The 14,402-nt window shown below is 38.3% G+C and overlaps 2 long non-coding RNA genes across 2 annotated transcripts in view; one reads left to right on the forward strand and one right to left on the reverse strand.

The window, feature by feature from the left end:
• LOC107649314 (uncharacterized) overlaps positions 1-2,396 on the reverse strand; it is a 144,382-nt gene extending 141,986 nt beyond the window's left edge. Inside the window, exon 1 of the long non-coding RNA XR_001622892.2 lies at positions 2,185-2,396. This is a non-coding gene — a long non-coding RNA (uncharacterized LOC107649314). The remainder of the gene's footprint in view (positions 1-2,184) is intronic.
• LOC103099888 (uncharacterized) overlaps positions 1-14,402 on the forward strand; it is a 363,322-nt gene that overhangs the window by 263,123 nt on the left and 85,797 nt on the right. The gene's annotated exons all lie outside the window — the stretch shown is intronic.

The following is a 14,402-nucleotide window of genomic DNA, read 5'->3' on the forward strand; positions in this document are numbered from 1 at the left end:
AAACTTTAAGAATTCTTTAGAAAAATCATTTTAACAGTTTTGTGAAAGATGGATTAGGGATAGAGAGACTTGGGGGATAGATTAGGAGGCTATTGTAATAGTCCAAGAAAGAGCTGATAAGATTGGCAGTATATATAAATGGGAAAAAATGATTATTTTCACAAGCTATGGTGTTAAAATGGGTAAGATTTGGCAACCGATTAGGTATCTAGGAGATGCAAGAGTGAGGGGTTGAGGATAACTCCAGTGAGAGTTGAAGGAAATAGAAATGAAGTTGAAGGCCAGTAGGTTTTTGTAGAAAAATGAGCTCTATTTGGACACATTGAATTTGAAATGTCTACAAGACATCCAGTTTAAAATATCCAATAATCATCTGGTGATACAGAATTGGAGCTCAGGAGAGAAACAAAGAAAGCCATTTTACCAGAATGATTAAGTCAGAAGCCAGAGTTCAAAGGGCTGAGAAATGATGAGCGAAGAAAAGGTAGAGACAATTGGTATAAAAATATTTTTCTAAGAGTTTAGCTGCAAAATAGAGGAGAAGGAGATGGAAAGTTAGGTGAAGAAGATGGTAGGTTGAGTGAGAATATTTTAAGGATGAGGGAGACACAGGCATAATGGTAGACAACACTGAATGAGGCAGAAGAGAAATTTAAATTTAAAGAGAGGAAATGAATTATGGGGACAATCTTCCATAAACTAAAGAGGATATCATCAAGGATACACATTGGAAAGTTGGCCTTGTCAAGGAGAAAGGTCACTTCTTTATCAGAGACTAAAATAAAGGAGGAGAAAATGGAAGAGGAGGAGGAAGATGTCATTGGGGGTTCTATGATGTAGAATGGGGGGGGAAGGAATTCTCAGGACAAAAACTTCTATTTACTTCATAAGAAACAGTTCTTTGCTGAAAGGCTAGCTTGCAAGGCTTGAAAAGGGAAAAGGAGATTTAAAACAGTCACTTTGGAGAATGGGACAAGTTATTCAGTCACGTCCAATTCTTCATGACCTTCTTTAGAATTTTCTTGTTAAAAATACTAGAATGGTTTGCAATTTCCTTTTCCAGCTCATTTTACAGATAAGGAAACTAGGCCAACAGGGCTAAGTGACTTGCCCAGGATCACACAGCTATTATATGTCTGAAGATAGATTTGAACTCAAGTCTTCCTAACTCCAGGACAGGTGCTCCATCCACTGCACCACCTAGCTGCCCCAAAAGAATCCATTAAGGAACACTGAATGATTTGCCTTACTAGAATGACATTTCAGTAGAACCAAGGAAATAGAAGTTCTGGAAAGTTATTCAATGTGTCCATGGTCACACAGTGACATTTGAGGCAGGTTTTCAACCTTGGACTTATGATTTCCTATCTACTTTTCTATATACTACATAATACTACCTCTCAAGATATGCATAAGCCCAGAGTCATCTATAAAGATTAAATGCTAACTCAAGTCTGCTTCAGAGAATAATTATTAGCAAATTTTTAAATTGTTTCTTTCTTCCCAATATTAATTGTTTAAGTAACACCTTTTGCTTTCATTATGAGCAGTGTTTTATGAATCTGTTCCCTCCTGTGAAATCTAGAACTTGGGCAATTCAAATATGTGAAGTGGAAACATATATTTTAAGGGCAAAACACTTTACTTAATCAAACCAGTAATTACTGTTGAGAATGGATGCCTTCAACAAAAAGAAAATGTACAAATTTACCATACATCAAATATCATTATAATTATTGCCATTGGGAATTCTTCCAGTTCCTTTGACATCAGGTATTTTGGGGGGCAGTAGACATTAGAATTGCTGGAAATAATTGTACCATGGCCTGCTGTTTAAAAATCCTTTTTGTTTATTTGTTTTTGTTTTGTTTTAAATACAAAAATTTTCATCCTAATGGTATTTTTAATGAGATTTGGTTTGTAATTGTTGTTTCCTGTTGAGAACATAAGCCTGAGTCCAGCTTTTTTGTCATTAACATACATATTGAAAGCTAAAAGTTACCATTATCATGGTATTTTTCATGACAGAGCCTAAACACCTCAATCCAAGAAAAAAAACTTAGAAGAGTTCCAGGTTACCCACACCACCCAAACTGAAACAAGGCAACTTCCCAGCTCAGGAATGATTGCAGAAGGAGGGAGATGTAAATACCCATCTCCTTTTACCTTCCACACAATACTCACCCTCCAGGGACCCCTAAAATGGGGGGATAATGCCAGGAGTTCTTCAGGAGACCCCCATTTCCCCTCTCTGGTTACTGGGGTACTTTTTTACAGCCTATATTTATCTCCAAATGAACGCTTTCATTGGCATGCTCAATCTCCTTTAAAATAAAAACAGCCCACCTGTCTAGGGCTCTTTAGGCAGGTAGTGTCCCTTTCAGTGGCTCCGTTTGAAAGATGAGGAACCTGAAACTAAGAGAAGCTAGGTAACACACGAGGCTATATAGCGGAGGCAGGGACCTGGCCCATTGGCTCCAACTTGTTCCAGCATGTTCCTACCACTTTACATTGCTTTCACTGAACTTTTGGTAAGGAGGGATTTAATACTCTTCCCCACCCCCCCATTTTGACAAGTTAGAACTTAGGTTTTCAAAGCACTTACCTACATTAAAATACAGTTTCTCTTCCCTAGCCAGATGGCTAAATGTCTCTGGAAAGCTCTAATCTACTGCTTCTTGCTTTCCCTTGGGTTTTAGAAATGCTCTCTGAGTGACTTTTTGAAAACATAACTTTTCAAGAGTCAAAAGAGGACAATCAATGCCTTGTAACAGACAAGAATCCATACACAAAATGATCAGTTAGTCTGATTTAAGAGGTAAATGAAAACTGCAAAAAAAAATGGATTTAATTTCCTATTTTGAATTGTGGTACTAGATTGATCCTAAATGATTTTACAGCAGAAACTTCTAACACTCTGGAAATATTATTCAGATGCATTAAGTATATTATTGAGAATACTGATTTTGTCATATGAATGATGGGTGTTCTTTTCATGACTGCATATTGTTTGTGACAAAGGATTCATTAGCTCTAAGATTATGTTATTCAAAGAAGCAGAGAGCTTGATCTCTAACCCACCTCAACCACAGGGCAAGCCACTGTGCCCCTCACAGCCAGAACAGAAGTGAGCAGAAGATTAAACAGGTTAAATATCCAAATTAGAATTTAGATAAAGTATGTTTCACAAATCATTATGTGAATAAGATTGGCTCGATTTTAAGAAGTTCAACAAAAAAGAAGCCCTTTGCTCTTTTACTAATTCTGAATTTTGAAAAACCAAAAGAAATATCATTTGGCAAATGTCTTGGGCCTTGGGTTATCTCAGTTGTTTCAAGGATGACACCAAGTCTGTGAGCCAATAAATTGGCCCATGTCGGCCAGTTAAGTTTACATGGCCCCAGGTAGCTATCCTGTAAGAAATGTGCCATTGATTTCAGGAGAAGTGGCAAGACCTGGCAGAGATGGATTGGGCTTGACTAAACCTAGCTGTGCACCCTGCTTCAGGCATTGAATTGCTCTGTAATCCTAGGCAAATCACACAACTTCTCTGAAACTCCATTTCCCCATCTGGATAAACAATACCTTTGTTTACAGGTATATTTTACAAGAATGTTATGAGCTACCAGGCAAATAATGTTATGTCCGGCACTTTGTAAACTTTTAAAGTATTATTATATAGAAGTAATATGATTTACAGTGATCACAATAAATGAAATGCATGAACATTGTAAAGTTTACAGAACATCTTATTTCCATTATCTCATGTGAACCTTACAATGAGTGCCACAGATACTAGCCAGATATAGCACCTGAGGTTAAAATGTCAGATCCAGAATGGTGAAAGACCTCACAGACCATCAAATAGATATGAGGAAACCGAGAAGCAGTGAGGGTATGGAACTTGTCCAAGGTCACAAAGATTGTGTCAGAGGCAAGATAGGAGCCTCAGTCTTCCTGACCACCAGTCCAGCACTCTCTAGACTTATGCCATTCAGTGTCTCAAGGAAAAATAAGAAACACAATAGCCATCACAGACTCTGGAAAAGCAGCTCCAAAGTTTAAGTAGGCATTGTCATCTAGGAGAACAGATTTTCTTTTTGCCATATTTTATTTTTTTCTTTATAAACCAAGTACTTAATTTAGCAATATATGACCCAGAAAGACTCCCTTTGAAGTATGGTGTGAAGTACATTATAGTTTGAAAGAAGTATTTGATTTTGAATCTACCCCCTTTATTTCATCTCCTGCCCTCATGAGCCATTTTTTTGTTACTGACCTAAGCTGCATTTTAGCCCTCATGATCTACAATAGCCTCCATATTGGTTCATCATCATTCCCTTTGCCTCATGCTTAGGCTTAACCTTCTTTCTCTTCTGATTAGGAAAATATTATATGAGACATGAGTGTCTGATTTAGCACTCAAACCCACGTCTCAAATACAATTCTGAGGCTCTTTCCCTTATACCAGGTCACTATACCTACTTGAACTCTCACTTTCCATCCTATGTTATAGTTCTGGGGAGATATGACTAGGATATAGCTAATGGGGCTTTGCCCCAGAGTACCAAACTTAAAACTGCATCCTGTACTTAGAGTGTTTCTGTAAAAATATTTCAAGATAGCAAGACTAGTAATTAATTAAAAACAGAAAGCCAGCAGACAGTGGGCTTCTTTCACGCCCTTTTCCTCTTGGTCTTCCTGGAGCATCTACCATAATGTCTTTGTGTCTCTCTGTCCCAGAGCCTTTCCACTCCCAAATGAATATTTCTTTAAAGACATACACACACATCTTTGAGACTTCTTTTGTGTGTGCTTCTTGTTTCTACATATTTTTGAACCTTGTCCTTGCTATCCAAATTGCTAACTATAGTTCTGGCTACCTGTGTATGTATCATCTTTGATAGACCATAAGCTTCCTGAGGTCAGGAGCATTTTCTTATCCAAGCTTTATTCTGTCCCCTACCAGCTAAACTATATTTGCTTAATATGCATTGGTCATTGGAACTGAATACACTGCAGACTTAAGATCTAACTGTCCTCAGGGTCTCTGCCCTGTTGATATTTTATGTTTGCAATCAGCATGCAATGAGATCTTTTGTTCCTTCCATAATAACCTCTGGGGTTGGGGTTCAAAACAGAAATGCTTTTTTACAATCTTATTTTCCAGTGATGAGTGCTTAGAGAGATTCAAATAAAAATTGAGTCTTTTATCCTTGTCTCTAAGTTTGGCCTTTTTAACTTAGTATATGTGCAAATGCTTTAGGTATTATTTGACATCCCAGAAATAGATAACAGAACACAATAAATTCTACATATTATTCAGTGATGATATATAATCACTGGTTGTCTCTTCTCAATAAAAAATAAATGAGAGGGTTCTTGTAGCCTGTGTTTAAGACACTTCTCTTTTATTGCCAATGGAAAAAAATTGCCCTTTGAAAGTACACTCGACATTCTGTTCCTCCCCTCCCCACCAAGATATTGCAAATGCAAGACGGTACTTGGTAAATAGAAGCTATATAATTAGAGCACCTTCCCAGGAATGTAAGAGTTGCAGGGCAAGTCTTTTCCAGCAAAGAACTTAATCAAAAGTCAGAACTGTTCTCCCAGTGGCTTTGTGCAGTGAGTATGAGTAGCTTGAAGGCAGAGAGACAATGTTGCCCAGTGGAAAAAGCAATGAGCAGGGAGCTCTGAAATCTGAGTTGGAAACCCTGCTCTACCATTTACCACCTAGGTAACTTTGGGCAAGTTTTCAGCCTCTATGAGCTCCAGTGGCCTCATCTGAAAAGTGAAGGAGGGTAGATTAGGTGGTTTCAAGGGTCTCTTTCATCTCATATCTATGATCTTATTTATGGCTTCTTCTCTTCCATGTTTTGCAAAGCCTTCACTCATGCCCATCAAAAAAGAAGGAAGTTTGCTATTGAACAAGACAGTATTTGGACCAGTCCCAAATTGGAAAATCTGCAATTCTGGTCCATATCCTTTTCCCCATCAGGGGAAAAAAGGAGAGAAGTGGCTATTGCCCCTGCAATTTCCACTCTGTGTCCTAGAGACATTTCTTACTTTATCTTCAAAGAGTTGACAGAAACTCTTCAAAGAGTGGGTATTAGATGAGTCACTCTCCTGGTGCATAAGTTACTCCTGAGTAGTGAGGCAAGTAATTCTGAAATCTGCATTAACTCCTCAGGCTTCTAGGGTACCATTAATAAAGTATTATTCCATGCACTATATTTGTAGTTCTCTAGTGAAGTGAAATTTTTAAAGTTTACCTTCCCAAGGCACTATGTTACTTCGGGCTCTATCTTACACACTAGGACAATCTGTCTCAAATATTTATTTGTTATTGGATTACTTATATTGAATTTCTATACTTATCCTTCCTCCAGAGACCTCACAGTTCTGTACAGAGAACTCCAGTACTGTAAATTATTCAAAGGGATATAAGGATAAAGAGCAAAAGAGAGACAAAGAGAAGAGGCATGAAAGGCAAGGAAAGGGGTGAAAGTAACTGGGGGAAACTGAGAGAAGCCCCAGTGGACTGATAACCTAAATTGCCCCAAGTGTTTTACTTCATCCCCCAGTGACTTCAGATTTACCTATTTCCCAATCTTTTCATTTTTTTTCTCAATGGCTTACAGAAGAGCAATACCTATTTTTATATAGTCCACCAGTTTATATCCCTCCTGGCACCAAGAATTTTCCCACTTTTTCAGAAGGCAATTTAGTCTTTTAAAAGAAGGAGAGAGAGACAGAGACAGAGACAGAGAGAGGCAGAGAGAGACAGAGACAGAGACAGAGAGAAAGAGACAGACAGAGAGAGGCAGGCAGAGAAAGAGAGAGCCTTTTCAAATGAACAGAAAGATAGATGGCAATAGCCCAGCAATGTGAGAGTTCATTCTTTCTCCCTGACACTTTACCAGGAACATCTAGCCACTGTCCCCAGTGGTCTGGGGAACCTTAGTCATATTTTTCTTTAATTTTATCTTAAATCTCAATCTCTCTCTCTCTCTCTCTCTCTCTCTCTCTCAATCTCTCTCTCCCCACTTCTCCTAGATATTTGTGATCTATCATACCTCTTCATCATTTCAGAATCTGATGAGCTTATTCCCTCCTTTCCCCTCCAGATCAATCATTAAAGTATCCAAAATGATTCAGTAAGGGCAAATTATAGGACCCCTCACTTGACTCTGAGTTGACATTGTACCAGCAAAATTACCTACTGCTCACTCTGCAGCACATATGCCTTCAGATCCAATAACAAACCATGTTCCTCTAGTTTCCTTTGAAAATGTCATGGAGAGCCTCATCAGACTGCTCTAAATTTATGTAGCCAATGCATGTTCTTTATAAAGACCACACTGACCTTTTAGAAACTTGGGAGAAGAATTCTCATCACAAGTTAGCTCCAGGAAGTTGTACCTTTTCATTCTAGTTTACTTGATATTTGTACTTTGGGGATTGTTTCATTTAGCACTGATGGCAGCCTCTTCTTTTTGTGGTTGACATCGGAGCTGCCCACCCGCCTGCCGCAGCTGCCGCCGGGCTGGCCATTTGGAGATGTGCCGCAGTGACAGGCATCTCTTTCTTTTCTCATTTCCCCACTCTTTCAGGAGGCAATTCAATCTTTGAAAGGAGGAGGAATAGAGAGAAGGAACCTTTTTTCAAATTAACAGAGAGATAGATGGTGATAGTCTCACTGCCTGAGAGTTGAGTTCTTTCCCTGAGATGCCTAACATCTTACCCAGATATTAAGGGGAGCTGCAAATACATGCAAGTTAGACCACAGAAAATGTTTTCCACTATTGCATGACCAATATGTATATACCAATTATCTGTGTACCAGTATCAACTTAGGACCAGTCATTCAGCCCCTGGCCATTCCATTTAAACTAAACACATGATACAGAACAGTGTTCTCATTTTTTTCCCCTGTAGCAATAATTCTGACCTGACTCCTTCCAGGAGATTTTAATATAAGATAGTTAATGATATTGACAGGGAAAACATACATAAACATGCACAGATAGATTCAGAAAATTATAATTTATCACAAATGAATTAAATATACAGACAATTTACATAGTTTCTTAAATTAAAGAATAAATTACTTCCAATATATGAGTGTTGCATATATACTTGTAAGCTAATTGTAATTTAACACATTGAGAAAAGACCTACTTAGAGTGTGAATTATTTGAGACCTCAGTCTGTCTGAATATTTCTATTTGTATCTCCAGGGCTTAGCACGGTGCTTGGCACTTGGTAAGTGATTTTAATAATTTTAAAAATTCATTCATTCATTTTTCAGTAGCATGCAAACATAATTAAAATCCAGTCTCTGATAGAATATAAATTCCTTGAGATTACTGACTACTTCATTTTTGTCTTTATTTCTCTGGATCTAAACAGTACCTTATTGGACTTAATAAATGCATATCAATTGATTGATTGTTCTTATCCTAAAAGAAAATTTCTTATCTGGATTGTATATATACATTTTTTAAATTAGAGAAAAATCGTAAACCAGATTGGATGGTGATGATGATTTGATCTCACTACCAGGAGTTGCCCCTTAGATTATCTCCTGTCTCACCTTCAGCCTCTCCTTATTTTAGTGGCTAATTCTCTGCTTCCTACAAACCTAGTTAAGTCTCACCCATTCTTTAAAAAAAAAATGGTTCAGCACCATCGTCCTCTTCAGTTTCTATCTACTGCCCTTTCTCTTTTCCCCTTTTTATTCATTAGCAAGTAACCAGAAAGCATCTTCTCTACTTCAATGCTTTCACTTCCTCATTATACCCTCATTTCATAACTCTGTAATCTGACTTCTCTCCTCAGAAGGAGTGAAATTGTTCTCTCCAAGGTTACTCAAGAACTCAACTCCTGAGTTGTATGGCCTGTCTTCAGCCTTGAATCTTCTGCAGCCTTGGACACCCTTTTATATTTGTCTTTCAGAATCCCTCCCCTTCCTTTAAAGTTCAGCTCAGGATGTTCCTCCTTTGAGAAAATTTTCCTGATACTCCCTTCCAAGCCTAGTGGATAATGCTTTCTTATTACCTTATATATATTTATATACTGTGTTCCTAAGTAGAATGTCAGCTCCTTGAGGGCAAGAACAATTTGTGTGGGTGTGTGGGTGTGTTTGTTTTGGTTTTTGTTTTTTGTTTTTTAATCTTTCTATCCCAGGACCTGGAATGATATATTACATGATAAGATGCTTACATGTTAAAATTAAAAAAACAAAATTGGGGCTGAATTAAGTTTAAAAAATGAAGAAAGAGATATTTCAAAATAATCAGGGAAAAAAAGAGCATAGAGAAAGTGAGTCTAGTTGAATCTTGAAGAACAGATAACGATTTAGAGGGGTCAAAAAGGAAGAGTCATAAAGGATATATGGTGACAGAAATCCTGGACAGTTAGTCAGAAAAACTGTGAATTTTTCCATAATATATAAGGCTTGTATGGATTTTTAAAAAATCTTTGAAGAAGGAATGATGTACAAAGTGAGGAAGGGATTTAAATATATTCAGTATTTCCATTTTTGGTGTTGTTATGTGTATCAATTTAGTCTATTGGTTTAGTATTTCTTGATGAGTATATTTATAATACTATCTAGTTATTATTCCTAAAACTGAATGACTTCATATGTTTTTATAATCATCATCCTCCAAAATACAATAAATCAATAATCAATTGTTTTTAGTCCTGTTTGATCCTTTGTGATCTCATTTGAGATTTTCCTGGCAAGGATACTGGAGTGTTTTGCCATTTCCTTCTCCAGTTCATTTTAGAGATAAGGGAACTGAAGCAAACAGGATTAAGTGACTTGCCCAGGGCCACATAACTTGTAAGTGTCTGAGGCCAGATTTGAATTTAGGAAGATAAGTTCCTAACTCCAGACCTGGCCCGCTGTCCACTGTACCATTTAGTTACCCCAATCAATTGATAAGCAATTATTGGGTCTTTCCTAGTTACTGTGCTAGGTATTAAGGATGAAAAATAAGAGAAAAAATTAAGTCTTTACCTTCAAGGTGCTTACATTTTAATGGGGGAGAAAATATATAAATAACCTTAAGATATTAATGTTATTTTCATGTATAAATAACTTATGTGTATATATACATATAGAGAGAGAGAGGGTAACCTCAGAGTGGAACGTGTTAGCAACTAAGGGAAACAGAAAGTTTTTTCTCCAAAAAAAGCCTTTGAGTTGAGTCTTAAAGGAAGCCAAAGAAACAAGCAGGTGGAAATGAAAATGGAGAATTATAGTCATGGGACCAACCAAAGCAAAGATAGAGTCAGAAATGGAGAATCCCACTCATGAAAGAGCAAGTAGGTCAATTTTGCTGGACTGGAGGTACTTGAAGGAACAAAAGAAAAAGAAGCCTGGGAAAGGAAGTGAACCAGTTTATGAAGAATCCTCAGTGTCAAACAGGGTCTGTATTTAAGAGGTAATATGGGGCCACTAGCTTCTTGAACAAGGATATGACAAGATCTGACCTAGTAGACTGGAGCAGGGAGAAATTGGAGGAAAGGAACCCAATTAAAAGATTTTTGCTGCAGGAAAGAAGTGATAAGGGCCTGAATTAAGGTGGTGAGAAGAGAGAAGAGGACAATAACAGGAATGCTATAAAGGTAGAAATAACAATGTTTAGCATCAGATGAGATACTGGGATGACTGAGAATGAGAAGTGAGAGGACTTCCGGTTAAGATGGCGGCTTAGAGAAAGCTGAAGTTCAGATCTCCGGAAAACCCTTCCCGACCGATCTCAAACTAGAAGCTCCTAAGGCGCCGAAATTCAAAACGATCAACAGCACAGAACCTGGGAACCCTCCTCCTGGACCTGGACCGGGTTCAAAAGGTACGGCTCCCCTTAAAAGCCAGAACCCGAGATCCCTCGGACCTCAGGGGTAGGAGCGCAGAGTCCAAGGCTCCCGGAAGCGGCAGCTGCGCCGGGCTCAGAGAGCAGGGTCTGAGGAACAACAACCCTCAGGGTCTTCTACCCAAGTCCCAGTCCAGGTGAAAGTTACTGCCTGGGGCTTCCGCTGCAAAGAGCCGGTCGGTCCGGGTGAAAGTTACTGCCTGGGGCCTCCGCTGCAGAGAGCTGGTCAAAACAACAGCAACCCTCAGGGCGGGCAAGACAGCCTCACGGGCTGGATCCTGCTATCCAAGTCTCAGTGAAAGTCTGTGCTCTCGGAGCTTGGGGAAGCGGCAGCCCATCCCCCCGCAGGCCGACGAAACAGCCTCACGGCCAGGGATTCTGAAGGCAACTTCCGGAAATCGAGCCAGGGGGAGAGTGTGGCCTCGTGGTCTGACCCTTCCATTCCAGTTCCAGTGAGGCATATTCAGTTTAACCCAGGGAACGCTCATAGAACCAACATCTGCCCAGGACTAAAGCCTCTGATCACCAGACAAAGACAAGAAAAGCCAATCCTCCACGTTCAGAGATGACAAATTCCACAGAAGCACAGAAGCCCCAAAATACCAAGAAAAATAAGAAGAAAGGGGCGACTCTGGACACATTCTATGGAGCCAAAATACAAAATACAGAGCAGATAGAAGAAGATATACAAGAAAATTCTCCAAAATCTTCCAAAGGAAATAGAAACTCTCCACAAACCCATGAAGAATTTGAATCAGAAAGGACCAAAAAGATGGAAGCCCTCTGGGAGGAAAAGTGGGAAATGATGCAAAAGAAATTCACGCATCTACAAAACCAGTTTGACCAAACTGTAAAAGAAAACCAGGCTTTAAAGCAAGAACTAATAAAGCAAAGCCAAAACACCAAGAAATTAGAAGAGAACATAAAATATCTCACCGACAAGGTGATAGATCTGGAAAACAGGGGGAGAAGAGAAAATTTAAGAATAATTGGACTCCCAGAAAAGCCAGAAATAAACACCAAACTGGACATGGTGATACAAGATATAATCAAAGAAAATTGCCCAGAGATTCTAGAACAAGGGGGCAATACATCCACTGACAGAGCTCACAGAACACCTTCTACACTAAACCCCCAAAAGACAACTCCCAGGAATGTAATTGCCAAATTCCAAAGCTATCAAACAAAAGAAAAAATCCTACAGGAAGCCAGAAAAAGACAATTTAGATATAAAGGAATGCCAATCAGGGTCACCCAAGACCTTGCAAGTTCTACTCTGAATGATCGTAAGGCATGGAACATGATCTTCAGAAAGGCAAGAGAGCTGGGTCTCCAACCAAGAATCAGCTACCCAGCAAAACTGACTATATACTTCCAAGGGAAAGTATGGGCATTCAACAAAATAGAAGACTTCCAACTTTTTGCAAAGAAAAGACCAGAGCTCTGTGGAAAGTTTGATACCGAAAATCAAAGAGCAAGGAATACCTGAAAAGGTAAATATTAAGGAAAGGGGAAAAATGTTATCTTCTTTTACTCAAACTCTCTTCTATAAGGACTACATTTATATCAACCTATGTATACTAATATGTGGGGAAAATGTAATGTATAAATAGGGGGTAAAGAAAGACCAAATAGAATAATGGTTCTCACACAAAGATTCACAGGGGAAGGGGAGGGGAAGAAAACTCCTATAAGAAGGAGAGGAAGAGGGGGGGGGGTTACTTAAACCTCAATCTCAGGGAAATCAACTCTGAGAGGGAAAAACATCCAGATCCATTGGGATCTTGAATTCTATCTTACCCAACAAGGGTAAGGAGAAGGGAAAACCAAGGGGGGGAGGGGGAGAGGGAGAACAAAAAGGGAGGGAAAGAGAGGGGGGAGGGGGAGGGAACAAAAAGGGAGGGACTAAAAAGGGAAACATCAAGGGAGGGGACAAGGGGGACTGATTCAAAGTAAATCACTGGACTAAAAGGTAGAGCCGAAGAAGAAAAGGTTAGAATTAGGGAAGGCAATCAAAATGCCAGGGAGTCCACAAATGACAATCATAACTTTGAACGTGAATGGGATGAACTCACCCATAAAACGTAGACGAATAGCTGAATGGATTAGAATCCAAAACCCTACCATATGTTGTCTTCAAGAAACACACATGAGGCGGGTTGACACCCACAAGGTCAGAATTAAAGGATGGAGTAAGACCTTCTGGGCCTCAACTGATAGAAAGAAGGCAGGAGTGGTAATCATGATATCTGATAAAGCCAATGCAAAAATAGACCTGATCAAAAGGGATAGGGAAGGTAATTATATTTTGTTAAAAGGGACTCTAGACAATGAGGAAATATCATTAATCAACATGTATGCACCAAATAATATAGCACCCAAATTTCTAATGGAGAAACTAGGAGAATTGAAGGAAGAAATAGACAATAAAACCATACTAGTGGGAGACTTAAACCAACCATTATCAAATTTAGATAAATCAAATCAAAAAATAAATAAGAAAGAGGTAAAAGAAGTGAATGAAATCTTAGAAAAATTAGAATTAATAGACATATGGAGAAAAATAAATAGGGATAAAAAGGAATACACCTTCTTCTCAGCACCACATGGCACATTCACAAAAATTGACCATACATTAGGTCACAGAAACATAGCACACAAATGCAAAAAAGCAGAAATAATGAATGCAGCCTTCTCAGATCACAAGGCAATAAAAATAATGATTAGTAATGGTACATGGAAAACCAAATCTAAAACCAATTGGAAATTAAACAATATGATACTCCAAAACCGTTTAGCTAAAGAAGAAATCATAGAAACAATTAATAATTTCATCAAGGAAAATGACAATGGCGAAACATCCTTTCAAACCTTTTGGGATGCAGCCAAAGCGGTAATCAGAGGCAAATTCATATCCCTGAAAGCTCATATTAACAAACAAGGGAGAGCAGAGATCAATCAATTGGAAATGCAATTGAAAAAACTCGAAAGCGATCAAATTAAAAACCCCCAGCAGAAAACCAAATTAGAAATCCTAAAAATTAAGGGAGAAATTAATAAAATCGAAAGTGATAGAACTATTGATTTAATAAATAAGACAAGAAGCTGGTACTTTGAAAAAACAAACAAAATAGACAAAGTACTGGTCAATCTAATTAAAAAAAGGAAGGAAGAAAAGCAAATTCACAGCATTAAAGATGAAAAGGGGGACAGCACCTCCAATGAGGAGGAAATTAAGGCAATCATTAGAAATTACTTTGCCCAATTATATGGCAATAAATACACCAATTTAGGAGAAATGGATGAATATATACAAAAATACAAACTGCCTAGACTAACAGAAGAGGAAATAGAATTCTTAAATAATCCCATATCAGAAATTGAAATCCATCAAGCCATCAAAGAACTTCCTAAGAAAAAATCCCCAGGGCCTGATGGATTCACCTGTGAATTCTATCAAACATTCAGAGAACAGTTAACCCCAATACTATACAAACTATTTGACATAATAAGCAA

Source organism: Monodelphis domestica, chromosome 6 (genome assembly GCF_027887165.1).
Source record: "Monodelphis domestica isolate mMonDom1 chromosome 6, mMonDom1.pri, whole genome shotgun sequence".
In the NCBI taxonomy this organism is placed as follows: Eukaryota; Metazoa; Chordata; class Mammalia; order Didelphimorphia; family Didelphidae; genus Monodelphis; species Monodelphis domestica.